Below are 16693 nucleotides of genomic sequence, written 5' to 3' on the forward strand. Positions count from 1 at the left end.
TTTCGAGACGGCGCGAGCGCCACCACGTGACTCTGCTCCACAATAGGGACCCGCAGACCTAATCGCTTGCCCTCGCTAGAGGGCTCTGGCAGAAAGATAAGGAATGTCGATGCCTTTAGTTTTATTCAGGTGGATTAGTGACAGCACTATCAGCTTGAAAAGCAGAGTTTAGCCAACGTTTATATTTTCTCACGGGGATGTTGCGATAGCAGTATCTTGTATCTTAAGATACACGCTGCATTATTTCATGTATCGGAAATGCAGATACTTATACACATATTGCCAAACGTATCATGATACAGATGCAAGATGCCCAAAGCGTATCTAAGATAGTATATAAGATAGATGTATCTTCGATACTGCCCAGCACTTCCCCTGTCTTCGACTTCGACCTCCACCTGGACTATCCCGACCCGTGACACGAGACAACGGTACTTTACCGACTGTGGCTTGTCGTGGCTTTTACAAAATCATTTGCTTTCCGCATCAAAAGGGAAGACAGTGTATTTATTTAGTCATACTGTTAACCCTCTCGTGAGGGTCGTTACAGGGAGGGTCAATAATTGAATTACACAAAGAAAAAACATTGAAGATAATTTGTAGGAGAACATTTGTAACACATATAACATTTGTAGAAAAAACACAGTTACATACAAAGAATAAATAATGGGTTATTCAGTTTGAGCGAAATACTTATCAAGACCAACCTCAAAATAACTCATAGTATTTTTTGTACCCCATCATTCGGTAATTCATTGCACAGTTTAATAGCGTCAAGAAAGAAAGAAAAGCCGAATAAGTCTGTTCGAGCTAGTATTCGTTGTATGAATGTACTGCGTGTTGTCCGTGGGAACCTTTTGTGAAAGTGCGTTAGATAATCACCCTTGTTTATTTTCACCTCTGCGTGTAGTATTTGAAAAAGCAGTTTCAATCGCTGCTTCTGCCTTCTTGATTCCAGTGGTTCCAAGATACATATTTTTTTTAAATTTAGGTTACCGAGTCACTTCGTCGATATTAAGAGACGATAAAGTGAACTGACATTCTCTGAATTCGTTCTAGTTTGTGTTTTAAAACCTTTTGGTGGGGGCTCCACACAGCACCAGCGTATTCTAGGCTATATACGTCTTGTATGCAATCAACTTGACTTCTTGGCGCAATTTCATTCATAGGAAGCACAACTATTGATATGTTGATTGACAAATATTTTCAACATGGAGACGCCAGCTCAATTTATCTGTTATGGGTATACCCAAATATTTGAAACTACATACTTTTACCAGTACGTTGTCAGCAATGTTATATGTGAACGAGAGCACGTCCTTTGTTTTTGTTATGTGTGTGTAAGTGGTTTTCTTAAATTAATTTCTATACCCCATTTTTGACACCATGAACTTAAGTCTTGAAAGCACTGGTTGATTTTAAATTTATCTTCCCTGCATGTTACCGGACAAAGCAATCATCTGCAAAAAACTTAATTTTTACAGGTGATTGGACAACCGCTGAATCATCATCAATGTATAGCAGAAAAAGTAGTGGCCCTAGCACGGACCCCTGTGGCACACCCGAATACACCTCACGATTTTCCGATATAGTATCTGCCACTCTGACTGCTTGTTGCCGATCATTCAAATACGCTCCTATCCAATCGAGAACATCCGTACTAAGACCGACATTGCGAAGCTTGAAAAGCAGTTTACGGTGTGAAACTTTGTCAAAATCCTTCGCAAAACCTATGCATATAACATCGACTTGCACACAGGCATCTATAGTAGCGTTAGTAGCAGCTATAGTTGAGTTCAATATTAAAGCTTCAACCGTATATTATTCGATTTGCACAAGTCTGTACCTCCTGCTCTTTTACTTCTGTCCTCAAGGGCATCACGCTCCCCTCGCAAGCATTTTATAGCCTCCCTTCACTCACAATTTCTTTTTCTCCAACCGAAACACAAACTTTCTCATGTCCTCAAGCTTGTCCTTAATATAACCACGAATGATCTTGATTCCTCTCATATGCTTTCGCAGCTCTCGCTCAAGGCTTTCACGCCACTAGCGCATGTCTTGCTTGAACTCTCGTTTCCTCATTTCCTCGAAAAGCTTAACAAGTTCTTTCTACATCGCTAAACGTACTAGTACAAATAAAAATAAAAAGAAAGGACTGGTGGCAGCAGCTCAGGCAGCATATTAAAAGTTGAAAGAAAAACAGATTTTCGCTCTATCACCAACCTGCAAAATTCACGAGGGGAAGGTAGTACAGCGACCGCTGCTTCCGCCGCCGCAGCTGCCAAATGGAAGCGGGGGGTTACTGGCTGCTGAATTTGTAGCCGTGGATACTTGTTGACGTCAGGTTGAGTGGTGGCCAATCGGAGAAGCCCTGTTTACACGCCGTCTTGGCACGACACACCTGCGGTAGATATATGTGGGTGCAGGTGTACCCACTGCATTGAGCCAGCACGGTCTTTACCTCTAGAACGGCAGGGATGAGTTGGTCTTGCTACGGTAGGCCTTGCTAAAGGGAGAGAGAGAGAGAGAAATAGAGGAGAGGAAAGGCAGGGAGGTTAACCGGATGCTTGATAAAGCCTTTCTGCAAAAGGTACGAGGTGAATGTTGTAGCGACCATCATTTCCATCGTCATTTTCATTTCATTTCCGTCATCATTTTTGGCTGGATCCGCCAGTCTACGCGCACAAATATTTTTTTAGTCCTGCCATGTCGTGAGTTACAACAACAAAAATGCACTAGTTACCTGGCTAACACGGCTAGCAATACAGATAGATGTACTAGTTTGAACAGTTATAGACTACAACAGAACTAGAACCACAACAAAAACAAAACCATCTTTACATTTATTACAGTGCAACAGAAGACATAAGGTACGAGTATGCAATCAAGCGGTCAGGCATTATAAAAAGAAAATATGGTTTATTGATCGTTATTCAGTCGAAGCATTTGGCTCAAAAGTCGGGATTGCCCCGCTAAATTCGGGATGGTTGGCAGCCCTAGTAGCAGTTCGAGCAGGTTAGGAAACTAGAACGATGTCTTTAAAACGTCGATGTCTCGAAATATGGTTCTCCCATGCGTTTCCCTTCCACATGCGCACGCCTATGGCACCATATACTATGTGGCGAACCGCAGGCACCCAATAAAATTTTGTTCGCGCTGGTGCCGCATAGTTTGCATTGTTTGAATTTGATTCATGCGTTTACGCGTATGTATGGTCAAGGGCGTTGCCTGGTTTTCTGGCATTTAAGGTTCTTTTTTTCTCTCGTCTTGTGAAGCATTGACTTCTAACCGAAGATCCAATAGCTAGTAATTTTCGCCCGGTCAATTCTGAAGAAATAGTATGCAATACTGAAAAGTTTCGGCGCAGTGAGTTATTATTGGAGCATAATCATTGTATACACCTGGAAACAGGGCAACCTCGTAAAATACTGCTGCCACATTGGACTAGCCAAGCTGCAAGTTATTCTGTTCTGAGACTATGCCCCCCGAGCAGACACGGTTTCTGGACGCCACTTTGCAGCCACAAACGACACCTTGCAGCCACAAATATTTGCCACAACTTCACACGCAATACACGGGGTGACAAATGATCGGCTCCCTCCTCACATGCTTGTTTTCAGCGTTCTATACACACGCCGCGACATCGTATTTCCTTCTGTTTCGGCCGGTGCTACGCTGGCGCGACGATGACCGCGATTGCCTCGTGCATTTTTAATGCCGCCCTCGGTGTTCCAGTCGTAATACAAAGCACTTCTCGCCTCCCTCCATCTTTCTCCTTCCGAAAGCCAAACAAGTGCTCGTTCTGTTTCGCCAGGACCATGCAACGGCGGTTTTTCTTTCCTGCTTTTTTTTTAACTACATGTGGCACCGTCTAGAAGTTCTGATGAAGGCAAGGCCCAGAATACTGAAAAGCTGCTTAAACTTTAACGGTCGTCTCAGAGGGTCACATGAGGAATGCAGAAAGAGCGGCAATGTTGAGCAGGCCGCTTTTTTTTTTTTTTTTTTTTTTTTTGAGGTGGTGGAGCTCAGCTGGCTGTGAATATAGGTTGGCCGCATTCCTTTAAGGGACGAGAAAGAAAGAAGCCACTGCAGTTGAACCGGTTGAGACATGTTATCACTAACATAATTCTCATTATCTGACACCGGTGGAGCACTGTGTCTTTCCGCGCACTTTTTTTTTTTTCAGCTGATTTATTTGTACTCTGATGCATTGTACTTCCACTCTGCTAAAATCTCTTTGGGGATTGCAGTACCTGTAAATAAAAATATATGCGTACGACAGACTCGACTTCCTTGCTCGTTTAAAGACCGTGATTCCGACCCATATTCTTTGTTTCTTCAATACTGTTAATTGGCGACTTCTGCCTATTTCGAACTTCGACATGAATTTTAATATGAGCGCTACTTTTTTTCTTCCTTTTATTTCCAGAAAAAAAGCAGGAGGAGTGGCTGCTCTTACAAATCTTAATTACGAGCTACGTGTCGCCTGATGGTACGCACAGGCGAATCTGAAAGAAAATAGCACGTCACGCGGTCCCGTACACCACGCGCATAATATATAAGCTGTTCCCTTTACGAAGGTCAACGTTTGGTCCTGTCAGAAAACATGACAAACTGCTCTCGAAGTAAAGGCAGGCAGCGGTGGCAGCATCGCAAAACACTTCAGCCGTAAGGGCAAAGCTGCACAGTCGAGCTACCAGGCAGCCCCGCAATTGTGATTAAGTTACGCGGGGGCTACAATCGGGCCGTGTCGTAGATAAACGAGTCCTCTTCACGGTGGTGGTGCCGGCGGCGAACGACCATATTCGCTGACACTCCCTATAGCGGCCTGTTCGTTCGCAACCTAGAGGCCCGATTCGGATCCACGCACCCTGAACCGAAGCCGCCCTCGTGAAAGACAAAGCTACGGTGTTCCGTGACCTGAAAGAGAGATGCGATCGCATGGCGCTGCCTAGCTGTCCCGTTACGTGTCCCTTCCAATGAAATGTGGTAGTGACACGCGCAAGCGAAGGTCGCCGTACACCGTTTAGCAATGACAGATAGCGAAAGCGTCACTGTCGGGCAGCCCGAGCAGCGGCGATTAACTAAAGGACTCCCTTTCTTCGAAAGAACTCCATCTCGAGGATGAAGAAAGAAACAGGTGCTGCCGCTCGACGGTGTTGGCGTGTTCATTGCTCACACGGAGAGATATCGAAGACGTTCCTTTGCGCAATGGCACGTATGCGCTCTCTCGGCTTCGTCATAGTGTCAAGGATAGAGGGACTCCGTTTGATCAATTGCCTCGGCAAGCTGGAGAACTTCAAATATACTGTGTCAAACGGGAGAGGCTTCACAAATATTTTTGTGGGAGGTCCTTAACTAAATTTTGAGTTCGCGCACTGACTTGTTTTTTAAATGTAGACTCAAGACACTCACCACAGCTGTAAGGTCTTGTAGTTGTCAACGATTTCGAACAAAACTAAACAAATAAGTTATTTGTACTTATAAAGTAGCGCTGCAAAGTTGAAACACAGGACGAAAACAGCACGGAAGAAGCGTGAATATAGAAGTATGATATTCCAACTAGCCCCAACGCAAGCCTTAGTCATGAAATAAAGTGTTGGCTGGCTATAAACATTGTAGTGTAAAATCATATTTTACTGTAGTTATAGCTAAGTTAACTCTGTCGTGTTAACTGCCTTAGCTTACTGGCAGAATAGTAAAAGACGTTGACAGATAAACAGAACGGCAAGTAGTGGAGCTTTTTTTTTTACAATAACGCTCGCCTGTGATTGCTACATTTTTGCCATGACACGTTTTGGCAGGACAGTTTTCATGGTTAAGCTTTGCTTGCACACGACGCTTCAACGTGCGAGGAACCTAACCTGACTACTCATCCAAACACAATGGTGAAATTCAGCCGTAACTATAGGGATACAGTGGTAAGTACCTAATGAAGGAAAGAACTCATGCAACTCTAAAACAGACACACAAGAGACACACAAAGCAGCATCCTTAGAAGTCTTCAAGGATATAGATCCCGACTATAGTGAAGAAATGAACGCAAAACAAGCAGACAACCCGCTTTAACAGGTTAAGTATCACGCTGTCGTAGGCATATTGAAAAAGTTCAACAACGCTGTTCACGGGAAGCGCGCCTTTAGGCATGAAAACGTGCGACCTATTCAGTAAGTAACCATTACATACGCGCTTGTGTCCAGTAAGAGCAGGACACATCCGGAACGTTCTCAATCTCTCTTCCAATCTAGCGAGTCAATATGGGCTAAGATATACGGCTGAATAGATTTTCAGCGAGGCCATTGCTGGCAGCTATAGGTATGCGGTCACATTTGGGTTTCAGCACGCGACCAAAACGAAACACTAAAACGATTTACGGTCGAAATCACCACTGAACAGTGGCTGTTGCCGCTTGCGCAGAGTGGGCCAACGCCCCAGTGTTTCGGCAAGTGTGGCTGGGGTGCCACAAAAGCAAGACTGAAGAAGAAACGACAAAAACGCGCCGTGTGTGCGCCGCGCCGCTCAGTGTGTCACAAAACAAGAGATAACGCCGTTCGTTAACAAAGGATAACGCCGGAAAAACAGCGGGAGCTGCTGAATCCGGCAGCTTGGCTGCGGCGTAGTTAGACCACTCGACGTAGCGTCTACTTCACCTGCCTAATTGTTTTTTTCTGTTAATTGCGCAGCCCTGTCAAGTGATATCTGTCACAGTTACCGAAATAATTTGCTGTGATAGAGTGTTGACGTGGTGCTTATGGAACCCTGCTTGCAGCCAGCAGAGACGCATTTGATGGCCTTATATTGCCCATGTGATCTGTGAACGTTGGCACTCTGTATTCGAGTCGGTGGACCATTAGAGTTACAGAATGGATACCAAGAGAAGGGAAGCGCAGTCGAGGACGGCAGAAAACTAGGTGGGGTGATGAAGTTGGGAAATTTGCAGGCGCCAATTGGAATCAGCTAGCGCAAGACAGGGTTAATTGGAGATCGCAGGGAGAGGCCTTCGTCCTGCAGTGGACGTAAATATAGAATGATGATGATGATGATGATGATGATGATGATGATTATGATGATGATGATGATGATTATATTCGAGTCGCTCTTGCTTTGAACTTTGCGAGTGTGCAAAGTAAACAAAGTGCTTTGTACAGAGGACTGAACTTAGTTCTTTCAGTTCAGTGCCTAAGTGCCAGTTGTACCAAACAAGTCTATGCTTCCGTTGTCTACTTCAATACAAACATATACCTAAAGCGCGCGCTCCATCAGTAGGCAAAGAAAGATTCGCTTTAGAAAATCGAATTACGTAGCTCATTTAACAAGTAAACGGTAAATAAAACTTAGGAAAATTGATAAACGTATAATGCAGTAGTTTATTACAAGACAGTAAAGAAAAAGTAAATAGTCACTCTGTAAAGAAGTCGTATTCAATCTAACTACTCATTGCTTAACAACAGCATTTAATTGAGATATGCGAGGCATTTGGGACGTGTTTGATATTATTTGGTTGGTTGCTTACTTTCCGAGTCACGCTTGTTTACTAGCACTTCACTTCTGTGCAAGAGCGGCTGTCACAACACAACCGCCCTCGCTTCCATTGATGTTTTGAAGCTGATGAAGATGAATGGACCCGATGGCGCACTTTATAAACTTCCCCAAAGCTGGAAACTCGAGTTCTTCGTCAGCGCTTGGGTCTGTCTTTTCCCTTTAGGCCCGTCTTGACGTGTTGTCATTTTCTTAGTAGATGTCAAACCAGCTAGGCCCAATTCGAATACCTTGAAGACAGCTTAATGCACATGTTCAACAGCACGACACCAAAAAGAAGAAAAAAAAGGTCTAGTAGATGAGGCAAGGTTTTACTAAAAAATTCACGTTCGTCTCGACGTTTAAGTGACGTTCAGTCGCGTACAAGAAGAACAACACCTAGTCGACGTCACGCAGACCAAGAACGTACGTCGTTTGACCACTTTGTCTTCGGTGTCTGATGAATGAATCGCGTCAGGCCTCCGGGCACCCCGGGAGACCCGGTGTCTCACGGCCGTAACGCCGGCCGGCCGACGGCTGGGGCTGCCCAGCGCTGGCACCGTCACGCCGATGTGGAGACACCCCCCCCCCCCCCCCTCCTCCCACCTCTCGCGCACTTAGCGCGCGCGCGCACAACTGCTTGCGCCGGGAGCGACAACGAGCAAGAAGCACGATGTCGCACGTCGCTGCTTTGACGAGCCGCGACAAGTACGCCCGTCGTCCGAGAAACCCGCCAAGTCTAGTTGTCCTCCCGCTTTCCCTTCGCGTCACCCTCGCTGAACGAGACTGCTTTACGCTGCACCCAGAGTTGTGTGCACAACCACCGGTGATCTCTGTTCTGGGTGCACTCGTCCGTTTGGGGCAGCAAGTAGGCTTTTACCTTTTTAACGCTTCGAGGCATGCTCCTATGACGATGGTAATAATTAAGAATAGGGTGCACGGTGGCGTTTTTGGATGGCGCTGATGTTGATTATCTATTATGATGGCCATGATCATTAGCCCTTGACGACGCAAAGGCTGCAGTGGTCACAAAACTTCAAAGAGAGAGGAAAAAGAAATCTGGTTATCGTTTACGGAAATGTTCAAAAGTAAAATAAAAAAATTAAAATAAAGGAACGAGGAGGAAGGACACGTTTTAATTCGAGTAATATGCTTTTGTAGCGATAAACACTGTTACGAAATAACAAAGAGCCGTGCATCGTTGGTTCGATCTTGTCTCGGACTTCTCACAAGCACCACAAACTAAAAGTTGCTTGCAGGACAACGTGAGCATATTTGTGAATGCTCCCAATACATGGTATACGAGCGTTCTTGCTTTAGGGCCAAATCGAAATGCGGCAGTTGCGGCCGCCGCAGCCGGGGTCGAATGAATGACCTTGTGGTCACCAGCGCAAGGCCACAGCCACCGAGCTACCGTGGTGGGTCAGTCCTTGCATCTCTTGCCTTCTGTTAAAATTGAGCTCTCGTGTCATCCGCTTCTTGGTTGTGGGTGCGTTCTCTGCGATGTCAGAAGCACAACATGCCGCCTAATTGGTACGCTGGTCGCAGTGATTTACGAATTAAAACATGCTTCTTACGTGATTTCAAATGTATTTAGTACAAGTTATTGCTGCAAGGAGCCCGAGTTATGGTCCTCATGGTCCCCAATTCAAGATTTTGAATGTTACTTCGATATGATAACTTTTGCATGCGACGGCAGAAAATGTCGCGGCATTTCTTCTTCTTTTTTTTTTTTTTGTCACTGACTTCACGTCATGGGCACGCAGTCAAAGAAAGGTACACGTCACGTTTATAATAAAGTCCCCATGATGTAATGTTGTTGCGAAGATAATCGCATGCATTTGTCGAATACTCCCGCGTCGTTACCCCCACTAGCACGGGTTAAGCGAAAAACCGCACTTAACGAACAAAGCGGGTACGCGCATGAATAGAGCTGTGCGCTTCGGAGTTGAGAAAAATGTTTATCGGGAAGCTGGTGGAGGTAACTTTTTCGCAAGCAAAGACAAACGTACAGAGCAGAAAATTTTCTTTATGCACGCATGCAGTGCATACATTTTCCTTTACGCTCACGCCGAGTTGCAATCGTTCAGGTTAAATCAACTTACCGTGCTCATAACACCGCCGTAAAGCGTGTTTATTGGTTGCTTCTTTTTCTTCTTTTCTTTGCATTTTCGTTTCTCGTTCACTGTAGGCTCTTCAAAATGAAGCATGCAATCTCAGCAATACCCAGCCCTCTCCACTACAAGAATTTCAGCTCTGCAACACACATCTCGTGCAACTGGACAGCGCGTCGATTCGAACAAACCTCCTCGTAGTCAGTGCACGCAACTATGTCGCGTCGGAGTGTAGGCCCTCCGATCGGCAGTAATAGGTTGGGATACTCTCGGGGATAAAAACGCTTGTAATGGCCTGACTGGCTCGGAAAATTGAAGCCGCGGTTGCTGCTCTCTGGGAAGACAGCGCAGAGAACGTCTGCGGGGTTGGAACAAGGGCGTCGGCACGAAGACGCGCGGAGCGTAAAAACTGCGCAAGAGCGAGGGAAGAAGCGGCCCGAAAAGCGCATCTTACGTCGTGGAAGAGTGACGAAGAAAGCGCTGGAAGTGAAGTAAAGTGAAGGGGGGGGGGGGGGGGAGGGAGAGGAAATAGAGGGAGGAAAATAGTTGTCCACACTCTCACTCACGTATAGATGTTGAATTTAGAGGAGCTGAAAGGTCGAGAGTGCGCCCGAGAAAAAAGTTGAGTGTATAGTGAAGGGCCGGAGCGAGAGAGGACTATGCGCTTCTCTGACTGCTGTTTCGAAAACGTCGAAGCCTTCCTTTTCATTCTCTCTTTCTCTCTTTCGTTCTGTTTTGTATGCCTTGCGAAACAACGAGATTAACTTGGATGGGTCTGTACTGGAAATCTTCCCGCGTGGTACGGCCCGTACATTAGGAGGGAACTGTTGAAGTTTGCTGCGCGGCTCTTTTGATTGGTTTGTAGCTTTCTTTTCTTTCTTTTTTTTTTCCTTTCTATCAAGCTTAGTGTTCGTTCGTGCAGCTGTCGAGCTATTGTGCTGCACCACTTACCACTTTTCATTCAAACACGACCTCTCGTACAGTACAGTGTCTGCTCGCTCGAGAATTGTTTGACCCCGTTATCATCGAAATGCATATAAAAAAAAAAACGGGGAAGTGCAGATTTTCGTCTTTGTCGCATTTGTTTCGAATAGGCCGTGGCCTAATCGATTGCGACGCGACAGAGATTTCTCTTCACTCATTGCGCCTCGGAAGTCATTCGCGGTTTAGCACGCACAACCCTAATGACGATTCATCCCGCTACAGTGATGCACTATAGTTTTCTTTCGTGGACATTTCATAAAGGCGGGTAAAAGATTTATCTGTTTCTGGCACGACGCGCCTTCAAGTAAATAAGAATGCTTGCAAAATACGCCGTTTCACCGTTCTTTCTCTATTTTTGTCTGTGGCTCGTCTCCCCGGGGGCACTGGGTACCGAAAACCTCAAAATAAGTTTTGCAGAATCTGGAACGCAACTGATTCCTGTCAAATAAGAAAGGTTGTGAGCATTCTGCTTGTACTTGAAAAAAAAAACTAAAACCAAGAAATCAAATGAGACATTGGTCGCGTGGCATAGAAATATAAAGATTATAAGGAGCTTCTAGCACACAGGTGGCTATAGCGTGGCTATAGTGATTCAATGCTAACGCATCACCGTCGACAGTCATCGGAAGATGAGTTCTGCCGATTTTCTTTAGGCGAAGCTTTTTATGTCTCACTGATTCATGCCGTGAGCGCCGAAAACGCACTGCAGGAAAGCCAACTTACACAGTGGAACTATCTGCGCATCTGCGCACACAATCGTAGAACACTACAGTTTAGATTCGCAGTTGTAGCGATAAGAAGAGTGGTAACTGCAACGCCACGCTACCCAGACGAACCGTATATATCCGCATTGCATTACGCGCATCACGCAATGCATTCCCGGCCGTCACCATGGGTAGGCCGCGGGTGCATGTACACGGCAGAAGAAGAGGCTGCCGTACGCGAAAGTAAGCGTGAGCGCGATCGTGCCCGTATATAAGGCCGATCCCGTGTATCAGCAACGGCATGAGTCCGTGAAAGTGTGAGTGTGTGCGTGTAATCAACGGCTACACGATAAAAAATAAAGGCTACACAACTTAACGAAATGTGGCTTCATATATCTTCAACGTTCAAAAAATACAATCCTAACTAAACAAGCAATCAAATCCCATATGCATCGCATCGGGTCGCTCAGCATTCCTTGGGTTCGTTGCGTGGTCGTTGGCTTTGAACTTTGATTAAATTTGCAGGGGTGAAAGCTTCGCGTTCAACCATATTTCTTTAAGAAAGGGGCTTTGATCTTTTTTTAGCTGTATAACAGAGAATTGTAGTACCGATGTACAATTTACCTCAGTTAAATGTCCAGTAGCGCTGTAATTTATAATCACAGCCATCTAAGCGTTACTCGCAGTATGACAGCTTTTTCTGGGAAGGAGTTTAGCCCTCGTTTACCATGTAATTATCACTTGTTACTTGTTCCTTGTGTAAGTGTGCGTATGCCCTCCTCTTCCATTCAAAAACAAGGACGAAAACAGCTATTCTAATTCCCAAGCAGCTTTATGCGGCTGAGCCGTTTGTTTGCGGATTAGAAACATTCCATTTTCTGCCTTTCTAATAAATTATTTCTCTCTCCGACACATGATGCCACTAAAAGCAAAGTGCCGGCTCTTTAAATAAAGTGTATTTCTTCTTCTTCTTCTCTCCCAGTAACCTTTCATGATATAAACGCCAACAACATGTCACCGCAAATATTTATCCGAAGTAGATGAGCAAGAACGCCAAATGCCGATGCTAGGCCTAGTGTTCAGTACACTTCGTCGGAACTCTAAGGACCATCAATGATACAGCCTAACATATCATTACGTTGCCCCACTCTGCTCTGATTAATGACGCATGCAGTCTCTCGCAAGCAAAACAACTGCACGGCGTGATGCGCGGATGTCGTTATTTCCGTCCGTGATGGCTTACGAATTGAAAGCATAAACCTCGGAGAGTCTTTAAGGTGCTCGCGTGCCCAACTTCAATCACCTATGCTGTCGTCGAGAAGGAACTGTACAGTTCCAAACTGATCGGCCAAGCACTATGGCATCAATTCTTTGCCCATGTTGGTCAGCGAGATTGTCTTGCCTCACTCCGTACAGCGGACAAAAATACAACGGTGGAGGCGAGGCCGGAAAAACAGACTGTTTCACTGCTCCGGTAACGCAGCAAGCGATATATCCAAGGAGTCTACGATGTATTTTTCATTCGTCGCTTGTATACGGACCACACCGAACTAATGGAGGTATTTTTCTTTGCTCGACATTCAAGTGCTTGCGATTTTTTCTCTGTTCTTTCTGTTTTGTGTGAGCGTGTATGTGCGTGTGTAAGCGTCTTTTTTTTTTTTCAAGTCATCTTGGCTCCATCATTAGAGATCGCTCGGGCTTCAATTTTTCTGCGTCCTAGTGGGAGCGATCATGCGAGCGCCGTATTCTGATCACGCTTTTCTCTGTCCCCTTCCCTCTCTCCTCACCTGCGACCAGGCGTCGAAGCTGCTCTATTAACGGAATCCCTCCCGTCGTTCCGCTTTTTTTCTGTTCTGTTGGCGGTGCGAAGCGGCTCAATCAATTCCGCGCATGCCTACGGCTCTGCGCGCCCTCTCAGCCACTTCCCAATCGCGCCCTGGCGGCCCTGGCTCTTCCGTGACGCGCTCCCCCGCCCTCCTCCGGCACCTTGCTCATTCTTTGCTGGTTACCGCCAACGCTACAAGTAGGGCTCTCATCCAAACATTGCCAAGAGTGCGCCGGCAGTGACGACTCGGTGCATGCCGGAGCAACCAAAACTAAATTACAGACATGCTGCTAACATTGTGTACTTTAAGCAGCCACCGAGAAAGCGCGAAGCCTGGAGCGTCCGCCGCGCTCTGACGATTAACCTGTCGGCAGGATTTCACGCCTCGCCGACTGACCCGCAAACGCTTTGGGATTGAGACTGGCAGTCTGTCGCACTGCCGGAACAGCAAAGCCGCTAACGCACGCGTCGCAACCGAACCGAGAAGACTCTGTTTATTCTTCTTCTTTTTTTTTTCTTTCGCTGTTGTCGTTAGTCAGCAGCGCTTGCATCTTTTATTTTTCTTTATCGCCGTAACGCTATTGCGGGAAAGCACTCATTACCGCAGCCTGTAGAGTTTCATTGAGCCAGCTTCCACGAGCGTATCGAGGAGTACTAAATTAAAGAAGGAAACAGTCCGGCCGCCAGTACACGCCCCCGTGAAACCCCTTACCCGCCTTCTCTTGATTAACTATAGGCCCTGACGCTGAAAGTAGTAAGGTCGCGTGACTCAATTACGTTCGCGGGCCGATGTAGCTGCTCAGTTTTTTGATCGGCGCGTGTCTAGCTATCCCGGAGCTTCCACCGTGGGCTGACAATTATAACCGAGTGAGTTTCCGATCCGCAGTAAACTGAAGGGTATTGCCTCTAACCTGTGAAAGATTATACCGCCTGTTTCAAAGCGCTTGAACTAATTGGAAACACACACAAAAAGAATACAGCAGCTAAATGATGGTTTCGCTACAGATGCCATTGTCATCATCGTCATCATCGAGCAATCGGATTGGGAAACGATCAATCAAAATAAGACCCCACGCGTGTTGTGCCCCAGATTCTCTTGCGAAATGAAGGAAAGTTGATCGCTTTAAGCAGAAAACTTCGTATTTAGTGTTCAAATGAGGCAATGACATCGCCAGTATAAGGCACCATCGGGAAACAATAATGCAGTGTACGAGGGGCTGATGGTCGCTCCTCGTAACTTATAATCAGTTTATTTTCATAGGGTATGAGAACGAGCTAGTTTTCTTTTTGTAGATTTCTTTTTTATAAATAGAACAAAATGCTCCTTTGCACTCGCTCTCTATGAAATGTCTTCCTCATTATTAGCAAGTTCCCAGTATACGCACGAACGTATTTAAAATTTCGACATTTGTTGCAGGCCCTCTCCGTCAAGTCCCTTACGACTACCTTATTATCCCCTCGGCGGCGAGAACAAGCTGCGTGGTGGGCTGCACTAAAGAAAAAAAAACGAAAGAAGAAAAGAAAAGGTTCCGCACATGAATTAAACATGACTTGTGGAAGAAAGAAGGTTTCGTACTAAAAAAGTTTTTTAATTATGGCAGAATTCATCTAACGATGGGTGTCGATGGTAATGTGATTAGCATTCAAGCAATGTAGCAAAACAACTGTTATTTATGAAGTCACATTTATTTAACATATGCAGTGGTCATTCCGAGACTTTCGTTCCATCGGCTATATAGCGACACACTCCCGGTATCGGCCCACTTTGCTACGGAACTCGCCTGCGAAGGTCACCCGTGAGCATTGCGAAATGACGATGACCTTATCACGCCGACGCAGTATGACAAAGCAGGAATGACTTCGATTAAACGACGAAGGCGGTATGACAGCGCCGGCACGACGACAGTGAGATGGCGATTTCTAAATGATAATAATGATGCTATAATGAAAACAGCGTGGCGACGACGACGTGAGGAGAATGGGATGACGACGAAAGAATGACGACTATGGCGTGACTGCGGCATGACGACAGTCGGAAGACGAAGCTGGAATGACAAATGTGCAACGACAATGACGGCATTTGGGCCACTGGACCGGCGAAGAAGACGCGACAACGACGCCTCGACGAGAGTTGGATCACGAAACTGGAATGACGCCGCCAAAACAACCACGATTACATCACGAGCACATACCGTACCATGAGCACATGCATACATACATACATACATACATACATACATACATACATACATACATACATACATACATACATACATACATACATACACACATACATACATACATACATACATACATACATACATACATACATACATACATACATACATACATACATACATACATACACACACACACATAGATAGATAGATAGATAGATAAGATAGATAGATAGATAGATAGATAGATAGATAGATAGATAGATAGATAGATAGGCTCAAAACAGCTAAAGCAAACAAAGAATGCTAATCGCATTAAAAATTACTTCATCTCACGCTAAAGGGAACCATGTGTGGATGCGAAGCAGCGGGGAGATGGTTAGCTTGAGCGGGAGATGGTTTCGCGGCAGCGGCCCGAGCGCTCATTGCGGCGCTGCACAGGAGAGAGAATGAGGCACGCGCGCTCCGTCATTTTCATACCGCGGAACTACCATGGCGCCCCCAGCGGAGTATCCAGCTGGCGCACCACCTGTCATGCGCGCCGCTCCGGATTCCTAGAGGAGTGAAAGGGGGGAGCGTAGGAGAGGAGGGAGAGGGGGAGGGGACGCGCATGCGCTATGGGGGTGTGGCACGCGGGCGCCGCTCCGTACAGTAGAGGATTCCTAGAGGAGAGGAAGGGGGAGAGTAGGAAGGAGAGAGAGGGGGAGGGGACGCGCACGCGCTGTGGGGGTGTGGGACGCCGCGGGACGCAGGAGGGACGGACAAAGCCCCCGCCATAAGCTTCTTCGCATCTAAAATGTTTCGTGTTGTCAGTCACCCGTTTCGATGCAGCTCACCTCTTGGTAGTTCTGCTACAAAGATTTGTCTCGCTTACTTGTGTGCTTGATTTTGCAGCGGCTAATTTTTTTTTCTTCTTTTTTTATGCGAACTGCTCTACGTTAAGTATTGCTCTGCTCGTACGCTAGGTGTTGGCGGAGCAGGCAGAGACGCTAGTCTATAGATCGCATGTTTACGTATTCGTTGCTCTTATGGAGCTGCGAAACATATGGATGTGCAAGCTCGTATATATTTAATATATTCAATTACTAGGTGGTCCAATCTCATATATCGCAACTCAGAGCAAAGCTAACAGCTATCCTGAAAATGTTCGCAGAAAGTTCGGCGGGCTTTGTCACGCCATATTCGAAGTTCTGGTTCAGCACATTCCCAACGCCCCCAGTGTGATCTGGATAGAGGCTGCACCTTTCTTATATAGTTTCGAGTTCAGGTCTGCATTTCTCTCTAGCTTTGTGCAACAACGGTACCTTAGCTCAGTACAGCTAAGGCATTCTGCCACTGAACACAAGGTCGCGGGTTTGATTCTCGGTCGCA

General features: G+C 46.0%; 2 protein-coding genes across 2 annotated transcripts in view; one reads left to right on the plus strand and one right to left on the minus strand.

Annotated features, from left to right (window-relative positions):
- The window catches only part of LOC119456768 (beta-mannosidase-like), a 250915-nt gene that overhangs the window by 208319 nt on the left and 25903 nt on the right, over positions 1-16693 (minus strand). Inside the window, exon 2 of the mRNA XM_037718591.2 lies at positions 2224-2502. The gene's annotated coding sequence lies outside the window, so the exon portion shown is untranslated. The remainder of the gene's footprint in view (positions 1-2223; positions 2503-16693) is intronic.
- LOC119455683 (uncharacterized) overlaps positions 1-16693 on the plus strand; it is a 171960-nt gene that overhangs the window by 57975 nt on the left and 97292 nt on the right. The gene's annotated exons all lie outside the window — the stretch shown is intronic.

The sequence above is a fragment of the Dermacentor silvarum genome, chromosome 6 (genome assembly GCF_013339745.2).
Source record: "Dermacentor silvarum isolate Dsil-2018 chromosome 6, BIME_Dsil_1.4, whole genome shotgun sequence".
In the NCBI taxonomy this organism is placed as follows: domain Eukaryota; kingdom Metazoa; phylum Arthropoda; class Arachnida; order Ixodida; family Ixodidae; genus Dermacentor; species Dermacentor silvarum.